The sequence below is a fragment of the Tamandua tetradactyla genome, chromosome 5 (assembly GCF_023851605.1).
Source record: "Tamandua tetradactyla isolate mTamTet1 chromosome 5, mTamTet1.pri, whole genome shotgun sequence".
NCBI lineage: Eukaryota > Metazoa > Chordata > Mammalia > Pilosa > Myrmecophagidae > Tamandua > Tamandua tetradactyla.
Window position 1 is genome coordinate 16718388 of NC_135331.1, and position 18518 is coordinate 16736905.

Genomic DNA, 18518 nt, shown 5'->3' on the forward strand with positions numbered 1-18518 from the left:
GGACTTTCTGCCATGATGGATGGATTTCATACCTGCACTATCAGACATGTTACCCAGGGTGCCTGCTGAGCACTTGGAATATGGCTAGTGTGACTGGGGGGCATGTATTTTTAATTTTATTTAATTTACATTCATTTAAAGAACCACATATGACTAGTGGCTAGGTACTGGAACTCAGGTTAACAAGCATGTATGAAGCTATGACACTGCCAGAGCTACCTGGAACCCAGAGAAGGCCTCGGGGTGGGGTGTGGGCTGCCGAGGGTCACAGGAGGATTCCCAGCTGAGTGTGGGGAAGGAGGAGTTGGCAAGAGGCGAGCTATTTTTAAGTAGATCCAAAAATGCTGGATTTCACAACAGGTTTTTGAGCTCAGACAGTACTTTGGTGGAGACTGAAATCTGTAATCAAGGCTCGGGGTCTTTGGGCTACGAGATAACCAGAGCTCACCCCGGAAGGGTAAAAGAATACTAGGTTCAGGAATGTGTCCACTGTTCTCTTCGGCTGCAGGTATCAGCTTGTGCTTGGCTTTTGAACAAATTGAAAAATTCACCAGGATCTGAATGCTTTGTCAATATTGTGCGAAGCCAAATGTCCAAGAATTGCGAAGCAGCGCCAGGCAGGCAAAATTGTAGTAATAATAATAAGGATAATGATGATGATAATGAAAAACAGTTACCACTTATTAGGACACTTGGCTTTTGCCAGACCCAGTGTTAAGTGCTTTTGTGTATTGATCGCCTCACACAATCCTACAATCCATTCTCTACAAGGCAGCCGAAGTGGCCTTTTTCAGACATAAACCCTAAATCAGATCGTGCTTGTCTGTGGTGGAAACCCTTAAGTGGTTTCCCATCATACTTAGAATGAAATCAAAGTTACTTGCCCTGGCCTGCCAGACCTGGCTGCTGCCTACCTCTCCCTGCTCCACTGCTACTCTCCACTCACTCACTAAACCCCAGGCACACAAGAACCCTCTCTGAAGTAAAGTGGCAAATTCTTGCCTGCCCTGGGGCCTTTGCACTTGCTGTTTGCCCCAGTCAGCAACTACACTCCCCTTTCCCACCTCCAACTTTTCACTAGAGTGAAAGCTGTTGAAGGGCAGGGGCCTTGTCTCCTCCATAACTGTGGCATCCCCAGCCCCTAGGACAGTAGGTACTCAATAAAAATGTGTGATTTGGATAAAGGAATTTCAATTCTGAGCACTAGGCATGATTATCCTCATGTAACAGTTAAAGAAACTGAGGGTCAGAGTGGTCAACTTGTCAAAGCCACACAGCTAGGGTGTTTTCCACTACACATGTAAAGGATTTCATCCATTTGCTCCTTGTCAGCCTGCTGCGCTGGGGCTGCACAGCCACCTCAAGAGAAGGATCATCCTTCAAGGTGTGTTTTTCACCCTTCACTCTGCAAATGGCACTGATTTGCCTCACTTAGTCCTTTTTTTTTTGCCAGGATCTGTCTATATAAAAAGAAAAACTAGCCAGTAAAACAACCCAGTCTCTCCTTGCTTTTGCTTCATGCTTTCCTTTGATCATAAAAAATCAGTTTTGTATAGAAAAAGTATGGAAAAAACATAATGAAGTTAGGGCGAAAACACCCATGACCTCACCATTGAGAGGCAATTCAGTTAGCATTTTGGTTCTTTTCTTTCAATCTTGTTTTCCATTGCCTCAGTACAGAGTTGAGATCATCTGTTTGTAATTTTGTGTCTTACTTTTTATCCCTTAACGTGGTATCTTAAAAGTGTCTCTATGGCATTAAACGTTTAAAAAAAATAGGTTAATGGTTGCAAAACCATTACTGTGTACCACAGTTTACTCAACCAAATTCCTCCTCTTTTCTCATCTTGCAGGTCAGCAAGCCAAAACTAGAACTTTAATGTACAGAAGTTGAAAGCATAGACTATAGTTAATAGTACAATTATAAAAAGGTATAATTGTCAATTGTAACAAATGTTCCACATCAATGCAAGGTGTTAATAATAGAGAATCCTGTATTTTATGCATGATTGTTTTGTAAACTCACAACTTTAATAAAGAAAAAAGAACGTATGAAGAGGTGCACAAACAATGATGACTTAAATATAAAGAGATGGATGGACAATTCTTTTTCCCTTGGAAGATCAGAAAAGGCATGTCTGTGGTTTATCAGAATAATTATTCCTATTATTTATCATGTCCTGAGATTTCATAGTATGTGAAAAGTGTAGATGATCCAAAGGAAATCATGAATTATATCTCAAAGTTTTCATCAGAGCACAGGTTTTGAGGCTGTGTTGACGCTCAGCAAATTGCCCTGGATTGCGTGACCCATGCCTTCTCAACCACCAAGTCTTCTTATGATGCAACTGCTGTCAGCGATGCTGCCCTTCTAAGAGCTAGGAAGGAGGTAGGGTGGAAAAGGGCCCAGAATCTGGAGGCCAGAAACAAAGGTTCAAGGTCCTAATGGCTTCATTACATGTCATTGGGCATACTGCTTCTCTCTGAGCTCTCCCCTTCTTCCTTGTAGAATGAGGATAATAGTTCTTGCCACAGAGAACTGTCAAGGTCAAATGAGGTAACAGATGTTAGGGTGTGTAGTAAACTCAAAAGCGCTATAAAGTTGCTTGGAATTCTTACAATCCAATGAGTTATGGCCACAGTGGCTGTTTAAACAGACTTGAAGGTCAGCAGAGCCATGTTCTCTGGCCTGTGTCTTCAAAAGGCTCACTCTTGTTATAAAACGATAAAAACCATTAGCGGGGCCGGACGTCCGCTCGGGACAAATTCATGGGGTTTTGAGAGAGTAAGTGTAGCAGGTCTTGCTCGTTGTGCCTACACAGCATCCATCCACGTCCTACCTTCTCTCATCCTAACAGAAGCCCTGTTTGGGTCAGGAATTCACCTACTCATCATCCATAATTAATATATCTCCGAGGAAATTGACTCCATCCCCAGCTCCAAGGGCGGGCCTGATTGGTCAAAGGATAACCCCGCCCCTTGCCAGTTATCGGTTCAGCAGAGAGCATGTGGTTCCATTCTGGCTCCTGAGACAGGGTGAGGGCATCTGAGACACGTGGGGAACGGTCTCGCTCCTAATAAAGTATCACAGGAAGAGCTATTCTTCATTGTTCCTCTGGATGCAATGTCTGGAGCTGCTGTAACCGTTTTGTTCTCAGAATGGGAATCAAGACACCAAAAGGTGCAGAGTGGAGAGAGGGTGATGGTGATGGAAATAATACTGACGACGATGATAACATCACCAAACATGTCTTGAGCATTTAGAATTTCCCAGATACTGTTCTAAATTCATTACATGCTTTAGCTCAAGAAGGTGGCCATGCCTATTTCCATGGCTGATGAGCTGAGGATGGGTTTCCATTTTCAAATGGTTGGATAAAAATCAAAAGAACAATAGTATTTCATGACACAGGAAAATTATATGAAATTCAACTTTTAGTGCCCATAAATAAAATTTTCTTGGAAGACAGTCATACCCGCTTGTTTACATGTCATCTCTCCTTTCCAGATGCAACAGCAGAGGTCAGTAGTTGTGGCAGAGACCACATGACCCCACAAATTCTTAAGTATTTGCTATCTGGCCCTTTATAGGCAGAGTTTGCCCACCCCACTTTAGCTCTCGCAACAACTCTATGAGTCTCCGTAATATTATTAACTTCTTTTTCACAGATGAGAAAACAGAGGGTCAGAGAAGTTAAGTAATTTGTTCAAGGTTACACAGCTAGTAAGAGGTGAACTTGAGATTCTATACCAGACTTATAGCTGCAGAGCCAGTGCTCTTAACTACCATGAGGAATAACCTGGATTCCTGATGACATTGTTGAACTGCTGAGTCAACCAACACTAAACCTGCTTCTCCTTGGGACTTTCAGGCATAAGAGGTATATGACAGCACCATATTATGGAACTCAGTATGAGACTGCATTTCTGTTCTTTGCAGATGAAAGTATTCCAGCTCATACCATGAGAAAGCACATTAAAAAGATAAGCACAGAAAGGTAAGGCAAGCTATCAGCTTCTTGGACCAATTGCCTTTTGTCCTGGCTCAGGAAAATAAAACCTTTCTTTCCCCAGACATTTCAAGTCCCCACAGGTTCTTCCCTTTAAAAAGAATTACAAAGGAAGTCCTGTTTTAGAACTGCTGCTGCTTTTGGAAATTTGCAACATTTAACTGATGAGGAATTACACTAGCTAATAAAATGTCTCAAGTTGAGTTGAGTCTAATTTTTGCAAGTGCTGGTTATAGCCTGTCATGGGACTTCTTTTCCGGTGCATCCCTTGCTTGGCTACAGCCCATGTGGAAAATCAGTTTCCTCTAAATGTTTGAAGAATGGCACAGAAGGACCTGATTTCTTTTCCCTCTGCTGGAGTCAATCTGGAGACAGTGACACCATAAAATGAATGAAAATAGCAACAGGTGCGGGATGCAGAGTGGAACACGGACCTAAGCAAAAAGCTTGGTCACAAGCTCTGCGTTCTAGCTTTTTGGTTCAAAAGCCAGAGACAACATATGTTTGTGTTCCAAACTAGTGTGCTATTAAAACGTCACAGAACAGAAAGAATTTGACTTCAACCCAGCAATTTCACTTCTAGGAATCTCTCCCACAGAAAGATTATGAAAAGAATATACGAGGTTATGAAAGAATATACGAACAGGGTGTTCCTCACAGCCTGGTTTGTGATGGTGGAAAATTGGAGGCAGGATAAATATTTTATAAGAGGGGACTGGTTAAGTAAATGGTGAGATATAGCCATTTATTAATAAAAATTTTTGTGATATGATACTGAGTGAAAACAGCATCTTGCAGAACAATATATACAGTATGAATTAATTTTTATATATAAAAAAACAGAAACTTCAACAATGTTATAGACATTTATATGGAGATGTCTGTGCATGAATAGAGAAAGATCTGAAAGGATACATACCAGGCTGTAGATAGTGGTAGCTAAACCCAGGGGCAAGAAGGGGAGACTTCCCTTCTATGTTGTTTATTATTTTTACAACAGAAATATATGACTTTTAATGAACCAAGAAGTAAAAGACTGGCTTTCAGGCATGTCTGATTAGCACCGTTTTAGGCAGGCTGCCATTTCTGAGAATACCAAGCATCAGGTCTTGACTCTAGAGCATTTAAAATGTAGTTAAGCCATAGATGCAGGGCTCTTACCCAGCCAATCTGACAAGCTACAGCTCTTCCTTGTCAACACCTGCCACACAGGGATTTAATCCTTAGCTACCTGCCTACTAAATCAGAACAAAACCAGACTTTCAAGATTCACTTTTTACAAAGTTGTGATAAAATACATAGATATTACAGCCACCCCCCTCTGTCTAGTTCCAGAACTCTTCATCATCCCAAGCAGAAACCTCTTACCCACTAGCAGTCACTCTCCATTCTCCCCTTCCCCCACCCCTTGGTAACCACAAATCTACTTTCTGTCTCTATGGACATTCCTATTCTGTATACTTAAAAAAAAAATGGAATCACACTATAGGTGGCCTTTGGTTTTGGGCTTCTTTCACTGAGCATAATGCTTTCAAGTTTCATCCATTTTGTAGCATGGATTGGTACTTTATTCCTTATATTGCCAAATAATATTCCATTATATAGATATACCACATTGTTTTTATCCATTCATCAGTTGATGGAAATTATGGATGTTTCCAACTTTTGGCCACTGTGAATAATGCTGCTATGAACATTCATGTACAGGTTTTTGTAGGAATACCTGGTTTCAATTCTTTTGATTGTGTACCTGCGAATGGCACTGCTTGGTCATATGGCAATTCTATGCTTTACCTTATCAAGTTTACTTTTTGTTTTTTACTTTTTTTATTGTATAATATAATATGTATACAAAGCAAAGAAAGAAAAAAGCAGTAGTTTTCAAAGCACTCTTCAACAAGTAGTTACAGGACAGATCCCAGTGTTTGTCATGGGCTACCATACCACCCTCTCAGATTTTTCCTCGGGTTCTTGAGCAACTCAATTTTTAGTTGCTCCAAAATATAGGAGACTAGAAGGACCAAGATATACTTTTAAAACCCCAGAAAGCTAGTCTCTCATTCATAGAGGATATGCCACGAGTGGGAAAAACTTGCCCTGAGCTTCTCCCTGTTGTCCCCTGAGTCTAGTCATTTGGTACTTAGATGAAGATAATTACTATGTACTTACCTTGTCTATACTTTAAAAAGCATCTGCTAACATCTCACTTCTTTTCTACTGTTCCAAATATTGGTATTACCTGAGCATTTAGGGAACTGTTATTCACAATCGGTTAATTAAATTATTAATTCAAGATTTCTCATGCAAGATACCCTTTCTGTGCTACTTGCGGAAATTCAACGGTTCTGACTATCTCTGAGTACAGTGGGCACTCACACTGACTTGTTCATGTGTCGGACCAGCTCCTACCCCCAGTGAGCAGGGCTTTTGCTGACTGGCAGCCTACAGTAATCAGCAGGTCTTAAAGTAGGCTTAACTTGCCATCGGTAAACCCTCATGGTTAAGGGCTGTGGAGTCAATAAGTGTGCGGGCTCAAGTCCCAACTCGGCCATTAAATAATTTACCTTGGGAAAGTTACTTCATGCCTCTGAGTCCCTTAGTTTCTCTCTCTGTAATATGGGACTGATTAAAGGTCATATATCACGTGTACTTTGTGAGTTCCTTCATTCATTCCACAAACACTTATGGTCCACTTACTATGCACTACATACCGTTCTCAATATTGACTAAAACGGACAAGAATCTTTGCCTTTATGGAGAGAGACAGACAATAAAAAATAAACATAATAAGAAATTAAAAGGCAGTTAGCTGATAGTGTTTTGTGAGAAATAAAGGAAAACAGGAGGGCTAAGAGAAGGGTTAGATTCCTTTTTTTTTTTTTTTTGGCACGGACAGGCTGGAGTTGGATTTTAAACAGTGGTGTCAGCAGTAAGAAGGTGATCAAAGCCTTGAAGAAAGAGAGGGACTAAGCCCTGTGGGAATCTAGGGGAAGAAGGTTGTAGGCACAGGGAGCAGGTAGTGCAAAGGTCCTGAGGCAGGAGTGTCCTCGCATATGCACAGAACAGGTAGGAGACCTGAGTGACTGGCCCCAAGTGTGTGAGGGGAAAGGAGAAGGATCTGATCACATGGTCCACATGTTGGATTTTCATCTCAGAGAGATGAGAGCTGCTGGAGAGTTCTGCCCTAAGCTGACATATTTCAAAAGCATCATTCTGACTGCTGTGTTGAAAACAGACCACCAGGGCAGCAGTGGGGAGCCTAGTGCAATAATCCAGGTGAGAGAAGATGGGGCTTGGAGCCGGATGGTAGCATGGAGGTGGCAAGAATGGTTGGATTCTGAATACATTAGAAGGCAGAGCCAACACAGTTTCCTGTTGAGAAGATTAAATAAGATACTGCCGGCAAAGCTCTCAGCACAGAGCCTGCATGTAGTTAACAGGCAATAACAGTGGCCAGGAATATTATCAAGGTGGGGATAGTAGGCTTCCCTGCAGGGTCTGATCAAGACCTAAAACGAAAGTGAGCAAGAGGGAAGCTTTTAAGGTTCCCCCTGATTTGCAGTGAGTTGTAAAGGGCAGCCAAGGTAAAGGGGCCCTAACAAAATGGACTGTGATTTCTGAGCCAACCTGAGAAATGGGATGCCCAAAGCAACCAAGCCACATAATTTCGATCAAAGCAGAGATTTTAGAGCCAAGTTACTCAAATAATTGAGAGTCTCTTTCTCATAGTGTATGGAAAGCAATGTCAGTCCGGGAAATGTTTGTTTTCTAGATTCCCTGGCTTTGGAAATATTGACTGGCAATGTCATTGTATTGCACAGATATTTATTTTGGGGGTTTCCATCAAACTGTTCAACTCCAAAATCCCTTTCTGGAAGAAGAACCAATAACCAAAAGATAACTGATGCCTTTCAACTCACCTTCTTTTTGCTCCAAATTCCAGACACAAGAGGTCGGTGGGTCTAAGGATGATGGAGATGGATTTTTCCAGGGGATGTTTCCAGCTTCACCCCTCCTGTTTCTAGAAATTACGCCTCGCGTGAACTTTCTGCCAAACTCTTCCCATTGGACATCTGGCCCCAGCAGGGAGAAGCAGGAACCAAGGGACTTATTTTGGCATCCACGTCAGCAGAGGAAGCTGATTAAATTCATCATTAGTGCAAATTAAAATCCACCAAACCGTATCTCTCTTTGTTATACTGCCTCCGTTTCTAAAAACTGGCAGAGGTCTCGCTTTCCTTTTGTTTTAATTTTGCTCTGGATTGAGGTGTGATTTCTTTTTACAGCTAATTAGAAGATAATAATGCCAGCAAGCTTATTGTTAATTATTTGTATCTGTACTTAATACTTATAAGTGTATTCAGTTCTCACGAGCTAATATTTGGCTTGTCAGATGTGTTAGTCATTGTAATTAATTGAGCCCATATACATTTACGGGTGCTGTGGGTAGGAGTTATAGGAGTAGGAGCAGATATGAAATGTCTCCACCACCCTACGCTTATCCCTAGAAAGAGAACTTTGGGGAATCAGATCGTTCTTGCATTGTTCACTCTTCACCTGGCCAGCTTCTCTCTTGTTCCTGCCAGAGAGGGTCTTCTCTGTAAGTCCTGCCACATCTGCTCTCTCGTGGGTCCCTGCTAATTTCCTTTGTACCATCAGGCCCGGCTGCCTCATTTGTGGGGCCCAGCACAAAATTGTGGGGCTCCTTGCTCAAACATTATCAAGAATTTCAAGATGGTGGCAGCAGAGTGCAAAGCCAAGTGTGAGCTGGTTCCCCATGCACAGGGCACTCCCCAGCTACACAGGTCGTGCCCCACAAAAGCCAGCCCTGAGTACCAAGGGGTAGACTTATCCTTTTTTGTTCTTTTAGTTTAGTTTAGTTTTTTTTTTTTAAGAAGTTTATTTGGATCTTGCCATTTTGCAGAAAGGACCCAAGACAACTTTAAAGACATTTATAGTGTGGCTAATAAAATGAAACTCAGAATGAAGGGTCAGGGGAGAACTCCATCAATGTTAACTGGTTGCAGTGGAGGTCAGAACGGACCCCGCTTCCTGCCAGCCAGAGCAGAAAGGTATGGAAGGAAAGGACCTGAGTGGAGGTAGAGGACTTCCTTTGGGAACCTTGTCTTACTTAATTCCCACACAGTGCTGCAAGTGGGTGGTCTTATCCCCATTCTACAGAGGATGGCACTGAAAGCAGAGAGGGAAAGTCACTGAGCTGAAGTTTGAAGCCTTCTCCCACAGCCCTCAAAATCAGCCTCAAAGCCAGATGCTGACTCAGTAGTACCACAGCAGTGATCACTGATTGCCTTTTTTTTTTTTTTTTTGTATGCTGTATGGTAGGGTCACATTTCATTATTTTTCCATGTGAGTATCTGGTTATTACAGCACCATTTGTTGAATTTTTGTTTGTTTTGCCTGTTTGTTTGTTTGGTGGGAAGCGCATGGACCGTGAATCAAACCCAGGTTTCCTGCATGGCAGGTGAGAATTCTACCATTGAACTATCCTTGCATGCGAGAATTCTACCATTGAACTATCCTTGCACCCCGCACTGATCACCTTTTTGACTTTCCCCAAACGGCAGCCTCCCCCACCAGAATGCTCCCACTCCTCTTCTCTACACCTAGAAAAGTGCCCACACACAACTTCTGGGTCTTCTTCTACAGGAAACCTACCCTGAGCCCCTCTTCTCCCTTCTCTTTCCTGCCGTATATCTATAATTGCATTGCCACACTATCCTAGATTAAATGATAGAGTTTCCTGTCTTCTCTTCAAGTCAGAGACCAAGACTTCCTTTTCCCAGAGTGCAGAAAGGTACCTGGCACACAGTGTAGACACAGCTGCATAGACTCAAATGAAGGAATTTTCTCATTGGCTTTCCTGGCAAACAGTGCAGCTATCGATATACCTGGGTGAATGAATGAGTGGGTGAATGAATGAGTGAATTTTCTCTTTGCCTTAATGATATGTCATTACATGGAGGCAGTGGGGATTCTTGGTATAGGGGTTTGGAAAAAGAGTAGTGCAGCAACTAAGTTGTCTTTGGCAACCTGGAGGGATGGAGTCCCAGTTCCAGCACCTGGCCACTACATGATATTGGCAGGTGACTAGACTTCCCTGAACATCAGGTCAAATCATTATTGATCTGGCTTCCCAGGGTTGTTGAGCAGCTCACAGAAGAGCATGCCTGTAAAGGACTTTACCCTCTGCAATTTTCCGACTGCAACAGAAATTGGATCTTGGTCACTGTGGAGCCTGAACTGGTTGATGTGGTCACTAGACGATGGGAAATGAAGCCAGCTGCCACCCGCAGCCATTCTCAAATAAGCAGCTCTGACTTTGTCCTCTACAATCTACCTAGTCTTCTGGGTCAGATGATTGCACAACAAAAGTGAAAATTTCCCCGCAATAAGAATACAACCATTGGTAGATGTAACTGAACTGAAATCTGGAAGACAATGAAAATGGGCATTTTCTAATTTGCCTTCAGCTTCCTGTTTCCTAAGAGTGAGATTCCAATTTCAGTCACGAGAGAGAGATGAGTGAGCGTGCAGAGGTCCTCAACCTCATCAGACCAACTAACTCCTTTAATGCTTTCCCAACCAATCAGCCTCTGTTGGTTTCCAGCCTTTCTGGATGTTCTACCCAAGAACAATTCTTGGCTGAGTGTGGCACAAACTGTCCTCTCTCCCATTCCTCCACTTCCTTCCAAATCATGGCCTCCCGCCCAGTTCCTAAATTTCCAAGAAAAGGCAGTTTTGGATTCAACATAAGAACTAAGGGTGCCAGAGTCAGATGGGGTCCCTGCCTCTGCCCATTCCTGGCTGCTTGATCTTGGACAAGGCTCTTAACCTTTCATAGTTTTATTTACTACTCTGCCTGGGGCGGGGAAGAACAGTGTCTATCTTGCAAGATATTCGTGAGGACTAACAGAGGCTTATTAAGGGGTGGGACTTGGTGAGAGTTCCTTAAATGTTGGCTATTATTCTAATCATTGTTTTAAAAAGAGGACAAGGGGTGGCAAAACTATTTAACAATTCTGTGATAAATCCTGCAGATCTACCAAATCAGAAAGGTCCTTATTGGCTAAGTTACCCACGCCCCTCCCCATGTCACAGTCATCTCCCTCCAAAAGATACACTTGTCAAATCCCTAGAAGGTACGAACGTGACCTTGTTTAGGAAAAGGGTTTTGGTGGATGTAATTAAGGATCTTGTGATGACATCATTCTGGCTTATCTGGATGAGTTCTAAATCCACTGACAAGTTTCCTCATAAGAGACATACGGAGAACAGACCCACAGAGTAGAAATGAAGACAGAGGCAGAGATTACACAGATGTGGCCAAAAGCCAAGGAAGCTGGCAACCACCAGAAGAGGCGAGGATCAGATCCTTCCCCAGGGCCGTGGAAGGGAGGGCAGCCCTGCCGACACCTTGATTTCGGATTTCTGGACTTCAGAACTCCAAAGGAATTGATGTCTTTTCTTTTAAGCCACCCAGTGTGTGGTTGTTTGTTACAGCAGCCACAGGAAACTAACACACTATGACGTCTTCTAGGGGATGGAACAACTTGCCTCCGTCAGGCAGATCTGAGGATGAAGGAGATGATTCCGCAGGATTCGCGTCTTCAGCTATTTTGGCAGAAGCCAAGATGTGGCCCTTACAGCCTAATAAAAGCAGATAGGCCTGGGCTCAAATTTAATAACTCCCCATTTAATAGCTGTGCAATCTTGGACAAGTGACTCTGTCTCTCCGCACCCCGGTTTCTTTATTCATAAAACCAGGTATTGACATGCATATTTCGGGAGATGATGAGATATTCGGGAGGTATGTTTGATATGTCCAGTAATTTGAAAATACTTATGAGTGGCTGCTATGCTGGCTCTTTGGGGCAAAACCATGCAGCTTCTTATGCAAGGGGCAACAAGCTGCTGTGGTTACAGAGTGACCTGCCCCCCCCCCCCCACACACACACACAAAGCTAAATGGCCTTGAAGGGATTGAACCTCCAGCTGTGCCTCCTTAGCATTGCCCTTTTCCCTTGGAGGGAAAGGCAAGGCTCTCCCAAGGTGCCTTTTAAAATAGCCAGCCATCCTGGGCTGCCGTTTTATTGTTCCTTTTTTAAGCCAAAGGGGATTATAAAGCCCTAAAACCCAGCTCTGTGCTCCCAAGATGTCACTCTGTGTCTGTGGCAAACCTTCTAGAGGTAGAGGCTCATGCAGCAGCAGAAATGACTCCATGGTCGTCCATTCTCCTGCTTCCTGAGTATGTCTGTGTTCAGAAGACTCACCATCCATGACCCTCCTACTTAGTGGCGTGAAGGGGCACATCCTTTCCACTCAGTTAAAAGGACATTTTTCCAATGAGAGCAGGTCATATTTCAAACTGCACAGCCGAGGTATCAGGAGCCAGTAAAAGGGGGCATTTAACACCGTATTTATTTTGACTGGCAAAACAGGTCATGGCTGTAAAAAAAACAGCTCTTGAGAATGAGGCAGCCCAGGCGACTCCGGGCTCACTCTTTCTACCTCCCCCAACACACGCACCCCTACCCCCACACTGTTTAAAGCATTCCAGGTCTGCTGCCAACTTTCCTGGCAGAGCTCTTATTTCTTTACATGTATGTTGCATTCCATCTGTTTAATGTGTGCTCTGTGCCATTAGCAAGTTTTGGCAAAGCGTGGTGATGTGGCCTGGCATGCTCTGGCATGTTCTAAGCTAAACAGGGCATGAGGCAGAGGGAGATGTGGGGCTGGGGAAGGACTCCTGTTTCCTCTTTGACTCGGGGGCAAGAGTGGAGCTGGAGTTGCAAAGGTTGAATGGAATCTCATAGTAGTTTCTCTGCAGATATGGCTGAGTTTCGTGTGTGCCACCTTTGCATTTTGCCCTGTATGGAGTAGGTTTAGGGGTGCACTTTTACAGTGTCAGATACATGGCCAGAAAAATAAAAGTGATCAAGAAAGGTAGCAGTGGGAAAAACCTACTCATACTCATGAATCTGGGGTTTCCCTAGAAACAGTCTAAGACCTTGGAGGCCAGAAAGTTTCAACACCTGGATTCGATACTCCCAAAGCCCAAAGAAAACTGAAGTCAATCTTTACATGATTCTCAAGAACCATTAAGCACTTGGTTGGAAGGACTGAGGCAACGTGCTGGGAATTGGATCCTATTTCATCTACTTGGAAGACAAGAAAGGCAGGTTTATGCACTGCCAAAACATCTGGTGAATTCAGTTTTTAAAAGATCTGCCAGTCCGGTGGGGGGAGAAAAAAAAAAACACAACCTCTAGAAACAGTTGGGTATTGGGTGACCCAGACATTCCGTTGATTGACTAAAATTCTCACTTTTCCATCAGTTCCTGTTGTATAGAGCTTCTCAGAATGGGGAAGCTAACACTCCGGGTGGAGAAAGAAAGATTACAGGGTTAAAAACATAAAGGTTTACACTGTAAGAAAAATCTGCGTGTATGTTTTTTGAGTCCGGCCAAGAGTATGAACAGAATCTCCCTGTTAAGAAGCAGAATTACTCACCTGAATCAAGAGAGATGACATGGCATAGGAAAAAATAAGGTGCGGGCTCTTAATAAGAAACAGCCACATGGGGGAATAAAATTAGTGCGAGTTGCGTAATCCCAGTTGGCCAGTTGTAGGAACAGGGAGGAGAAAGGAGTAACGGGAACATGCTTCAGATGTGATTCGAGAAATCCTGGAGCCTGTCCTGACCCTCTGGGTTGGAATTTCTGACTCTTCTCTGCCTTGACTCAGAATAGGAAACCGTATCCTGACCGCGTGTTTCTTTTTATAGAATTAAACTTTCTTGCCAACTTCCTCCAGAGCACAAGATCATCCCTCATGGTCTCTAAACAATCCGCCAATCATCAGATGGAAGTGAGGGGGTGCACGTCGATTTCAAAAATAAGAGGAGAAATGATTAAAGAGATGAATTCACATTTGAATAGGGTCCAAATGACCTAAGAATTATTTGGATTCAATAATTTCATTTGGACCAGGAATGATATTAGTGTTATGCGATACATTAAGGGGTTGTAATGAAATGGAATATTTCTTTAATTTAAAGGCAATTTTCTTCCCTTTGTGTCCTTGAGAGTTTCCTAGGTTATGAGTGCCAACCACCTTCCCCCTCCTTTGCTTTGGACGCATGGAGTCCTATTTCAGATCCAGCCTGTCGTGGGGGAAATGGAGCCTGTGTTCATGAGAACTCCTTTTCTTAATCACGAGTGAGTACAAGGGGAGATTTTTCACACAGAGATGAAAGTTCGGTTATTTGCATCCAAATCTGAACGTTTGGTGATCGTGATTCAGTAGACTCACATGTGGATTAGGTGCTGGCTTCAGAACCTTGTCCTCATATGAGATCTGCCGTCAAAACCATCACTGATTAGTGGAGTGAAACAGGAAATGCCAGCTTGGAAAGACAGGAAGCAGGTGGCCGAATTCTCCTTCGCCGCATTTCAAAAACAGACTGTATGTGGTGGGCACCATCAAGGAAGATTTAACCTCAAATCCAGCAAATATTTATTAAGCACCTACTATGAGCATGCCCTGTGCTAAGGACTTTTACACACAGCATCTAATTAAACCCTGCTGACAAGCAGAAACATCTTAGCAACCTCCACCTAAACTGCCAATTTGAGAGTTTTCTCCCAGCAGGGTTTCTCGGCGTGGCACTATTGGCATTTAGGCACAGGGCTGCCCTGTGCACTGGAGGATGTTCAGCAGCATTCCACTTGATGCCAGTGGCATCCCCCTCCTTAGTTGTGACAACCAAAATTGTCTCTAGACATTGCCACATGTCCCCTGGAGGATAAAATTGCCCCCAGCTGAGACCCACAGCCTTAGAGGCAGAATGTTTCAAATGTCCAGTCACCTGTAGATAAACATTACGTTTATTTCCTCCATGGGCTGGCTCAGTGATTCAAAAACTTGAGTGTTCTATACACAATACTATATATACCATAATATCATTGCCAGGGAATTTTCAAGGGCAATTTGACTCTCTCCATTTTATGCCTTATGCATTGACATCTGAACTTAGCACCTCCCTTAAACTAAACTCCTTTGTCTGCCCCCAAAGAGCCCTGCAGTGGCACACAACTCTTACCAGCATGGAACCTCTCTCATGCCCGGGGTTCTTCCATAAGACGGATAACGAGAACTGTCATTCTCGAACACTTCCCACGGCATTGGGCCTTCTCACCAAATCCTCACATTGACAATGCAAGGTGGGTACTATACTGCCCCATTTCACAGAGGAGATGAAGCTCTAAAAGGTTAAATAACTTGCCCCCAAATTATACGGTTATTAGATGGTGGAGCCAATTTAATCTCAACTGGTAATGCTGCTTTCTAACAGAAAGTGTGTCCAGCGTACACTCAATAACTACTAGCAACTCTTTACTAGTGGGAAACGAATCTCTCCAGTTTGATCATGGGCGGTGATTCAAAATTAGTTCCCTGAACCAAAAAATGATTTATTGGATTTGTCAATCCTCCCAATGTCAGGGTTGGGCAAGGATATGGACATTCAGGATGTTTCCCATATGATGAAACCCAAATTGTGCTTCTCTTCCAAAATGTGAAAGCTACCCAAAAGTGCATGAACTAGCTGCCAAGACAAGATAGATCATTTACTTTGGGTAAATGGAGCATTGGCAGGTACTATAAAAGAATCATGATCATACTTGCCACATTATCATATAATTACACATTTAGTACTACTTCTCCCCCACGTGGCTGATGCCTCTTGAGGTCAGGGGTAGAGTTAACTTATCATCATCAGACCCTGTACCATCCTACATTTGTTGAATTAGTGACAAATGCAAGGATGCACTTTTTAGCCTAACATTCAGGTAGACTTTATCTCAACTCTTAGCAACTGCGGGTGGTGAATATTATGGGATTCCTCTTTTTCATAGGAAGGGACTGAAGTTGAGGGAGATGAAGTGACCAGCTGGAGGTCACACCATGGAGCCAGGGTTTGAATCCAAGTCTCATGCTCTTTTCAACAAATAAGGGGTTTCCTGGTAAAGGTGACCTGGGAACCTCAGGTGATAGAACAGCCCTTGGTCTACCATTTCCTCACTGTGTTAATACTGAGCAAAATTAAACACAGAGAAAGAGCATCCTATAAGTCTTGGACATACATGGACCCAGTGGACTCAACCATATACTCCTGTAGAGAGAAAGAGACAAAATAAAAAGTACAGGTAATTCCCATGAGCAGGCTGTGGAATGTGTGCATACCCTATAAGGGAGCTGGGGGCAGCTGACCCTTCCCCAGTCACAGGAATCACTGGTTTCTAATCACTGTGGCCCCTTGCTGCCCTACTGAGTAGGAGCCCAGAGTTTATAGATGTTATAAAGGTGTTTAAAGATCAGCATTTCTCATACATCCTGACCCCAAAACGCAAGGAAATGGCATCATTTGGTTCTAATGTAGGATAAACTGCCTGGGCAGGACTTACTCTCAACTTACATTGAGAGATGGTCTGTGGCTGAGACCAACCTAATGTGTCATAAGGGATTTTTTTTTCAACTTTTTAAATTGTATAGTATAACATATATACAAAGCAAAGAAATAAAAAAGCAACAGTTTTCAAAGCACTCTTCAACAAGTGGTGACAGGACAGATCCCAGAGTTTGTCATGGGCTACAATCCTCTCATATTTTTCCTTCTAGCTGTATGAAGGACTTTTGAGGGTGATCTGGAATATATGTGGCTGTCACCAAACATACTGATTTTTTATCCCTAAGATATACTTAAGAAGCACTGGCAAAACCTCACAATCAGGACTTATTCAAGAAGCCTATGAAGAAACCAATTAAATAAGAAAGAAAGGAAACTTTAACTTTTTTTTTGAGTACTAGGCATTGTTCTATGGATTTCACATATATCAACTCATTTGATGATCATAATATGCCTGTTAGGTAGGTACCGCCATTATCCTTCCCATTTCACAGAGGTGGAAACTGAGACCCAGAGAGATTCTGTAACTTGACAGAGGATATAATTAGGAAGTGATTGAATCAAGATTTGAACCCAAATATTCTACACTACACTAAACCATGTCTCTATGTCCCCCAAAAAATCCCCAGGGGGCATGGATGGCAGTTCCTCATCTGTCTATCTTCTCCAGGCCCCATCCTGTCCTGGAAACACTGGGAATTCAATAAAGACATGCTTTTACTTGAATTGACTTCTTAGATTGTTAAAATATTTTAATGTGGGGGGAAGAAATAAATACTCAAGAACTCAACACTCAGAGGCAATCTATTGCTTGGTAAACACACAAAAAAAGGAGTGGAAACAAGGTGATAAAAGGAAATATAAACAGCCTTACGATTATCTGCAGAGCACATTAATGATGCATAACTGTGGCAGGTCTCTTTATATAAAAAAACACAACCTCTTTGCAACATTTTGTTTTTGTTACTGTTTCTGGAAATGTGAAAAGATTATAAATAAAGAGTTAAACATTTTCATGAGAATTCTATTAATTAGGCCAGGTTGAATGCAGGCTTACATTTGGCTAACTTCGAAAAATACTTTGCACAGCCCAATCGTGTCTATGAGGTAGCAAGGGAAAGGCAGTGCCCACTCAGGACAACTGTTTTCAAGTCAATTCACATCCACTTTGCCAGAGTTCCTTTAATGAGCTAATTACAAAGGGCTCTCAGGTGTTCCCTGAAGCCTGCCCTAGAGGACCTGTTCTTAAGAAACACTGAATGAGTCATTAACACCGGAAATACCATAAACACTATAGACTCTTAAACATATAATGGAATTAATGTTTTTGCCACTTCAGTCTTATCTTCAGCAATAGCCAGGGCTGTTTCAGTTGCAAGCAACAGAAAACAAACTTAAACTGTCTTCAAGAGAAAGGAATGTTTGCTAGTATCAGCCTTGGATGAATCCCTGCTCTTAAAAGATCTCAGTAGGAATCTGTCCATTTCTTGGCTTTTGTTCCTATGTGTTGGCTCCATTTTCAAGCAGGCTTTCCCTAAATGGTGTTAAATCTGTTCCTGGCATTTTCGGACTTACACTGCATCGGCTCAGCAGCCCAGAGGGAAGGAGTACCTCTTTCTCATAAATTCCAGCAAAAATCCCAGGGCTAAGATTCCTTGACTCTGATTGGTTCAGCTTGGCTCACATGTCTAACCATGAGCCAATCCCAGTGGCCAGAACAATTGAGTACTCTCTATAGGCATGACAGGATCTCAGGTCTACCTCTGAATCCAAGGGGCTACATCTTTTGTACCGCATGATTCAAGAAAATGCTGGATACTTTTTCTTGGAATAAGAGGAATAACCAGGTTCAGATGCCACAGGAAGGGGGAATGGATGCCCAACAGGCAAAGACCAATGAATGTCCCCAGAACTTTTCCTCTAATTTATCTCTAACAAGCAAGGCTTTGCCAAACAGAGGAACTCCATGTGGTTTACAAGCATAATTTAGATATTTGCTTAGGTATCTGAGGTTTAAAAAC